Genomic DNA, 8274 nt, shown 5'->3' with positions numbered 1-8274 from the left:
CTTATCAGTCACTGGGCCCTGGTCCTGGTCACAGGGCCCTGGTCCTGGTCACTGGGCTCTGATCAGTCACTGAGCCCTGATCATGTTCACTGGGCACTGAGCAGTCACTAGACCCTAATCATGGTCACTGGGCCCTGATCATGTTCACTGGGCACTGAGCAGTCACTGGACCCTGATCATGGTCACTGGGCCCTGATCATGTTCACTGGGCACTGAGCAGTCACTGGGCCCTGATCATGGTCACTGGGCCCTGATCATGGTTACTGAGCTCTGATCATGTTCACTGGACCCTGATCATCGTCACTGAGCCCGGATCATGTTCACTGGACCCTGATCATGGTCACTGAGCCCTGATAGTGTTCACTGGACCCTGATCATGGTCACTGAGTCCTGATCATGTTCACTGGACCCTGATCATGGTCACTGAGCCCTGATCATGTTCACTGGGCCCTGATCATGGTCACTGGGCCCTGATCATTTTCATTGGGCCCTGATGAGTCACTGGGCCCTGATGAGTCACTGGGCCCTGGTCCTGGTCACTGGGCTCTGATCAGTCACTGGACCCTGGTCATTTTCACTGAGCCCTGATGAGTCACAGGGCCCTGATCAGTCACTGGGCCCTGGTCCTGGTCACTGGGCCCTGAACAGTCACTGGGCCCTGATCCTGGTCACTGGGCCCTGATCAGTCACTGGGCCCTGGTCCTGGTCACTGGGCTCTGATCAGTCACTGAGCCCTGATCCTGTTCACTGGGCACTGAGCAGTCACTGGACCCTGATCATGGTTACTGGGCCCTGATCATTGTCACTGAGCCCTGATCATGGTCACTGGGGCCTGATCATGGTCACTGAGCCCTGATCATGGTCACTGGACCCTGATCATGGTTACTGGGCCCTGATCATTGTCACTGAGCCCTGATCATGGTCACTGAGCCCTGGTGCTTGTCACTGTGCCCTGATCATGGTCACTGGGCCCTAATTAGTCACTGGGCCCTGATCAGTCACTGGGCCCTGATCATGTTCACTGAGCCCTAATTAGTCACTGGGCTCTGATCAGTCACTGAGCCCTGATCATGTTCACTGAGCCCTAATTAGTCACTGGGCCCTGATCAGTCCCTGGGCCCTGATCAGTCACTAGGCCCTGATCAGTCACCGGGCCCTGATCCTGGTCACTGGGCCCTGATCAGTCACTAGGCCCTGATCAGTCACCGGGCCCTGATCCTGGTCACTGGGCCCTGATCAGTCACTAGGCCCTGATCAGTCACCGGGCCCTGATCAGTCACTTGGCCCTGGTCCTGGTCACTGGGCCCTGATCAGTCACTGGGCCCTGATCAGTCACTGGGCCTGATCCTGGTGACTGGGCCCTTATCAGTCACTGGGCCCTGGTCCTGGTCACAGGGCCCTGGTCCTGGTCACTGGGCCCTGATCAGTCACTGGGCCCTGATCAGTCACTGGGCCTGATCCTGGTGACTGGGCCCTTATCAGTCACTGGGCCCTGGTCCTGGTCACAGGGCCCTGGTCCTGGTCACTGGGCTCTGATCAGTCACTGAGCCCTGATCATGTTCACTGGGCACTGAGCAGTCACTAGACCCTAATCATGGTCACTGGGCCCTGATCATGTTCACTGGGCACTGAGCAGTCACTGGACCCTGATCATGGTCACTGGGCCCTGATCATGTTCACTGGGCACTGAGCAGTCACTGGGCCCTGATCATGGTCACTGGGCCCTGATCATGGTGACTGAGCTCTGATCATGTTCACTGGACCCTGATCATCGTCACTGAGCCCGGATCATGTTCACTGGAACCTGATCATGGTCACTGAGCCCTGATAGTGTTCACTGGACCCTGATCATGGTCACTGAGTCCTGATCATGTTCACTGGACCCTGATCATGGTCACTGAGCCCTGATCATGTTCACTGGGCCCTGATCATGGTCACTGGGCCCTGATCATTTTCATTGGGCCCTGATGAGTCACTGGGCCCTGATGAGTCACTGGGCCCTGGTCCTGGTCACTGGGCTCTGATCAGTCACTGGACCCTGGTCATTTTCACTGAGCCCTGATGAGTCACAGGGCCCTGATCAGTCACTGGGCCCTGGTCCTGGTCACTGGGCCCTGATCAGTCACTGAGCCCTGATCCTGGTGACTGGGCCCTGATCAGTCACTGGGCCCTGGTCCTGGTCACTGGGCCCTGGTCCTGGTCACTGGGCTCTGATCAGTCACTGAGCCCTGATCCTGTTCACTGGGCACTGAGCAGTCACTGGACCCTGATCATGGTTACTGGGCCCTGATCATTGTCACTGAGCCCTGATCATGGTCACTGGGGCCTGATCATGGTCACTGAGCCCTGATCATGGTCACTGGACCCTGATCATGGTTACTGGGCCCTGATCATTGTCACTGAGCCCTGATCATGGTCACTGAGCCCTGGTGCTTGTCACTGTGCCCTGATCATGGTCACTGGGCCCTAATTAGTCACTGGGCCCTGATCAGTCACTGGGCCCTGATCATGTTCACTGAGCCCTAATTAGTCACTGGGCTCTGATCAGTCACTGAGCCCTGATCATGTTCACTGAGCCCTAATTAGTCACTGGGCCCTGATCAGTCCCTGGGCCCTGATCAGTCACTAGGCCCTGATCAGTCACCGGGCCCTGATCCTGGTCACTGGGCCCTGATCAGTCACTAGGCCCTGATCAGTCACCGGGCCCTGATCCTGGTCACTGGGCCCTGATCAGTCACTAGGCCCTGATCAGTCACCGGGCCCTGATCAGTCACTTGGCCCTGGTCCTGGTCACTGGGCCCTGATCAGTCACTGGGCCCTGATCAGTCACTGGGCCTGATCCTGGTGACTGGGCCCTTATCAGTCACTGGGCCCTGGTCCTGGTCACAGGGCCCTGGTCCTGGTCACTGGGCCCTGATCAGTCACTGGGCCCTGATCAGTCACTGGGCCTGATCCTGGTGACTGGGCCCTTATCAGTCACTGGGCCCTGGTCCTGGTCACAGGGCCCTGGTCCTGGTCACTGGGCTCTGATCAGTCACTGAGCCCTGATCATGTTCACTGGGCACTGAGCAGTCACTAGACCCTAATCATGGTCACTGGGCCCTGATCATGTTCACTGGGCACTGAGCAGTCACTGGACCCTGATCATGGTCACTGGGCCCTGATCATGTTCACTGGGCACTGAGCAGTCACTGGGCCCTGATCATGGTCACTGGGCCCTGATCATGGTGACTGAGCTCTGATCATGTTCACTGGACCCTGATCATCGTCACTGAGCCCGGATCATGTTCACTGGACCCTGATCATGGTCACTGAGCCCTGATAGTGTTCACTGGACCCTGATCATGGTCACTGAGTCCTGATCATGTTCACTGGACCCTGATCATGGTCACTGAGCCCTGATCATGTTCACTGGGCCCTGATCATGGTCACTGGGCCCTGATCATTTTCATTGGGCCCTGATGAGTCACTGGGCCCTGATGAGTCACTGGGCCCTGGTCCTGGTCACTGGGCTCTGATCAGTCACTGGACCCTGGTCATTTTCACTGAGCCCTGATGAGTCACAGGGCCCTGATCAGTCACTGGGCCCTGGTCCTGGTCACTGGGCCCTGAACAGTCACTGGGCCCTGATCCTGGTCACTGGGCCCTGATCAGTCACTGGGCCCTGGTCCTGGTCACTGGGCTCTGATCAGTCACTGAGCCCTGATCCTGTTCACTGGGCACTGAGCAGTCACTGGACCCTGATCATGGTTACTGGGCCCTGATCATTGTCACTGAGCCCTGATCATGGTCACTGGGGCCTGATCATGGTCACTGAGCCCTGATCATGGTCACTGGACCCTGATCATGGTTACTGGGCCCTGATCATTGTCACTGAGCCCTGATCATGGTCACTGAGCCCTGGTGCTTGTCACTGTGCCCTGATCATGGTCACTGGGCCCTAATTAGTCACTGGGCCCTGATCAGTCACTGGGCCCTGATCATGTTCACTGAGCCCTAATTAGTCACTGGGCTCTGATCAGTCACTGAGCCCTGATCATGTTCACTGAGCCCTAATTAGTCACTGGGCCCTGATCAGTCCCTGGGCCCTGATCAGTCACTAGGCCCTGATCAGTCACCGGGCCCTGATCCTGGTCACTGGGCCCTGATCAGTCACTAGGCCCTGATCAGTCACCGGGCCCTGATCCTGGTCACTGGGCCCTGATCAGTCACTAGGCCCTGATCAGTCACCGGGCCCTGATCAGTCACTTGGCCCTGGTCCTGGTCACTGGGCCCTGATCAGTCACTGGGCCCTGATCAGTCACTGGGCCTGATCCTGGTGACTGGGCCCTTATCAGTCACTGGGCCCTGGTCCTGGTCACAGGGCCCTGGTCCTGGTCACTGGGCCCTGATCAGTCACTGGGCCCTGATCAGTCACTGGGCCTGATCCTGGTGACTGGGCCCTTATCAGTCACTGGGCCCTGGTCCTGGTCACAGGGCCCTGGTCCTGGTCACTGGGCTCTGATCAGTCACTGAGCCCTGATCATGTTCACTGGGCACTGAGCAGTCACTAGACCCTAATCATGGTCACTGGGCCCTGATCATGTTCACTGGGCACTGAGCAGTCACTGGACCCTGATCATGGTCACTGGGCCCTGATCATGTTCACTGGGCACTGAGCAGTCACTGGGCCCTGATCATGGTCACTGGGCCCTGATCATGGTGACTGAGCTCTGATCATGTTCACTGGACCCTGATCATCGTCACTGAGCCCGGATCATGTTCACTGGACCCTGATCATGGTCACTGAGCCCTGATAGTGTTCACTGGACCCTGATCATGGTCACTGAGTCCTGATCATGTTCACTGGACCCTGATCATGGTCACTGAGCCCTGATCATGTTCACTGGGCCCTGATCATGGTCACTGGGCCCTGATCATTTTCATTGGGCCCTGATGAGTCACTGGGCCCTGATGAGTCACTGGGCCCTGGTCCTGGTCACTGGGCTCTGATCAGTCACTGGACCCTGGTCATTTTCACTGAGCCCTGATGAGTCACAGGGCCCTGATCAGTCACTGGGCCCTGGTCCTGGTCACTGGGCCCTGAACAGTCACTGGGCCCTGATCCTGGTCACTGGGCCCTGATCAGTCACTGGGCCCTGGTCCTGGTCACTGGGCTCTGATCAGTCACTGAGCCCTGATCCTGTTCACTGGGCACTGAGCAGTCACTGGACCCTGATCATGGTTACTGGGCCCTGATCATTGTCACTGAGCCCTGATCATGGTCACTGGGGCCTGATCATGGTCACTGAGCCCTGATCATGGTCACTGGACCCTGATCATGGTTACTGGGCCCTGATCATTGTCACTGAGCCCTGATCATGGTCACTGAGCCCTGGTGCTTGTCACTGTGCCCTGATCATGGTCACTGGGCCCTAATTAGTCACTGGGCCCTGATCAGTCACTGGGCCCTGATCATGTTCACTGAGCCCTAATTAGTCACTAGGCTCTGATCAGTCACTGAGCCCTGATCATGTTCACTGAGCCCTAATTAGTCACTGGGCCCTGATCAGTCCCTGGGCCCTGATCAGTCACTAGGCCCTGATCAGTCACCGGGCCCTGATCCTGGTCACTGGGCCCTGATCAGTCACTAGGCCCTGATCAGTCACCGGGCCCTGATCCTGGTCACTGGGCCCTGATCAGTCACTAGGCCCTGATCAGTCACCGGGCCCTGATCAGTCACTTGGCCCTGGTCCTGGTCACTGGGCCCTGATCAGTCACTGGGCCCTGATCAGTCACTGGGCCTGATCCTGGTGACTGGGCCCTTATCAGTCACTGGGCCCTGGTCCTGGTCACAGGGCCCTGGTCCTGGTCACTGGGCCCTGATCAGTCACTGGGCCCTGATCAGTCACTGGGCCTGATCCTGGTGACTGGGCCCTTATCAGTCACTGGGCCCTGGTCCTGGTCACAGGGCCCTGGTCCTGGTCACTGGGCTCTGATCAGTCACTGAGCCCTGATCATGTTCACTGGGCACTGAGCAGTCACTAGACCCTAATCATGGTCACTGGGCCCTGATCATGTTCACTGGGCACTGAGCAGTCACTGGACCCTGATCATGGTCACTGGGCCCTGATCATGTTCACTGGGCACTGAGCAGTCACTGGGCCCTGATCATGGTCACTGGGCCCTGATCATGGTTACTGAGCTCTGATCATGTTCACTGGACCCTGATCATCGTCACTGAGCCCGGATCATGTTCACTGGACCCTGATCATGGTCACTGAGCCCTGATAGTGTTCACTGGACCCTGATCATGGTCACTGAGTCCTGATCATGTTCACTGGACCCTGATCATGGTCACTGAGCCCTGATCATGTTCACTGGACCCTGATCATGGTCACTAAGCCCTGATCAGTCACTAGGCCCTGATAAGTCACTGAGCCCTGATCATGTTCACTGGGCCCTGATCATGGTCACTGGGCCCTGATCATTTTCATTGGGCCCTGATGAGTCACTGGGCCCTGATGAGTCACTGGGCCCTGGTCCTGGTCACTGGGCTCTGATCAGTCACTGGACCCTGGTCATTTTCACTGAGCCCTGATGAGTCACAGGGCCCTGATCAGTCACTGGGCCCTGGTCCTGGTCACTGGGCCCTGAACAGTCACTGGGCCCTGATCCTGGTCACTGGGCCCTGATCAGTCACTGGGCCCTGGTCCTGGTCACTGGGCTCTGATCAGTCACTGAGCCCTGATCATGTTCACTGGGCACTGAGCAGTCACTGGACCCTGATCATGGTCACTGGGCCCTGATCATGGTCACTGAGCCCTGATCATGTTCACTGGACCCTGATCATTGTCACTGAGCCCTGATCATGTTCACTGGATCCTGATCATGGTCACTGAGCCCTGATCGTGTTCACTGGACCCTGATCATGGTCACTGAGCCCTGATCATGTTCACTGGGCACTGAGCAGTCACTGGACCCTGATCAGTCACTGGGCCCTGATCAGTCATTGGGCCCTGATCATGGTCACTGGGCCCTGATCCTAGTCACTGGGCCCTGATCAGTCACTAGGCCCTGATCAGTCACTGGGCCCTGGTCCTGGTCACTGGGCTCTGATCAGTCACTGGGCCCTGGTACTGGTCACTGGGCCCTGATCAGTCACTAGGCCCTGATCAGTCACTGGGCCCTGGTCCTGGTTACTGGGCCCTGATCAGTCACTGGGCCCTGATCATGGTCACTGGACCCTGATCAGTCACTGGGCCCTGATCAGTCACTGGACCCTGATCAGTCGCTGGGCCCTGGTACTGGTCACTGGGCCCTGATCAGTCATTGGGCCCTGATCATGGTCACTGGGCCCTGATCCTAGTCACTGGGCCCTGATCAGTCACTAGGCCCTGATCAGTCACTGGGCCCTGGTCCTGGTCACTGGGCTCTGATCAGTCACTGGGCCCTGGTACTGGTCACTGGGCCCTGATCAGTCACTAGGCCCTGATCAGTCACTGGGCCCTGGTCCTGGTTACTGGGCCCTGATCAGTCACTGGGCCCTGGTCCTGGTCACTGGGCCCTGGTCCTGGTCACTGGGCCCTGATCAGTCACTGGGCCCTGGTCCTGGTCACAGGGCCCTGGTCCTGGTCACTGGGCCCTGATCAGTCACTGGGCCCTGATCAGTCACTGGGCCTGATCCTGGTGACTGGGCCCTTATCAGTCACTGGGCCCTGGTCCTGGTCACAGGGCCCTGGTCCTGGTCACTGGGCTCTGATCAGTCACTGAGCCCTGATCATGTTCACTGGGCACTGAGCAGTCACTAGACCCTAATCATGGTCACTGGGCCCTGATCATGTTCACTGGGCACTGAGCAGTCACTGGACCCTGATCATGGTCACTGGGCCCTGATCATGTTCACTGGGCACTGAGCAGTCACTGGGCCCTGATCATGGTCACTGGGCCCTGATCATGGTTACTGAGCTCTGATCATGTTCACTGGACCCTGATCATCGTCACTGAGCCCGGATCATGTTCACTGGACCCTTATCATGGTCACTGAGCCCTGATAGTGTTCACTGGACCCTGATCATGGTCACTGAGTCCTGATCATGTTCACTGGACCCTGATCATGGTCACTGAGCCCTGATCATGTTCACTGGACCCTGATCATGGTCACTAAGCCCTGATCAGTCACTAGGCCCTGATAAGTCACTGAGCCCTGATCATGTTCACTGGGCCCTGATCATGGTCACTGGGCCCTGATCATTTTCATTGGGCCCTGATGAGTCACTGGGCCCTGATGAGTCA

This window comes from Myotis yumanensis, unplaced genomic scaffold (genome assembly GCF_028538775.1).
Source record: "Myotis yumanensis isolate MYYU_CA2020_CCGP unplaced genomic scaffold, mMyoYum1.0.hap1 SCAF_22, whole genome shotgun sequence".
NCBI lineage: Eukaryota > Metazoa > Chordata > Mammalia > Chiroptera > Vespertilionidae > Myotis > Myotis yumanensis.
The sequence above is the reverse complement of the archived record's forward strand: the minus strand, read 5'-3'. Positions refer to the sequence as shown.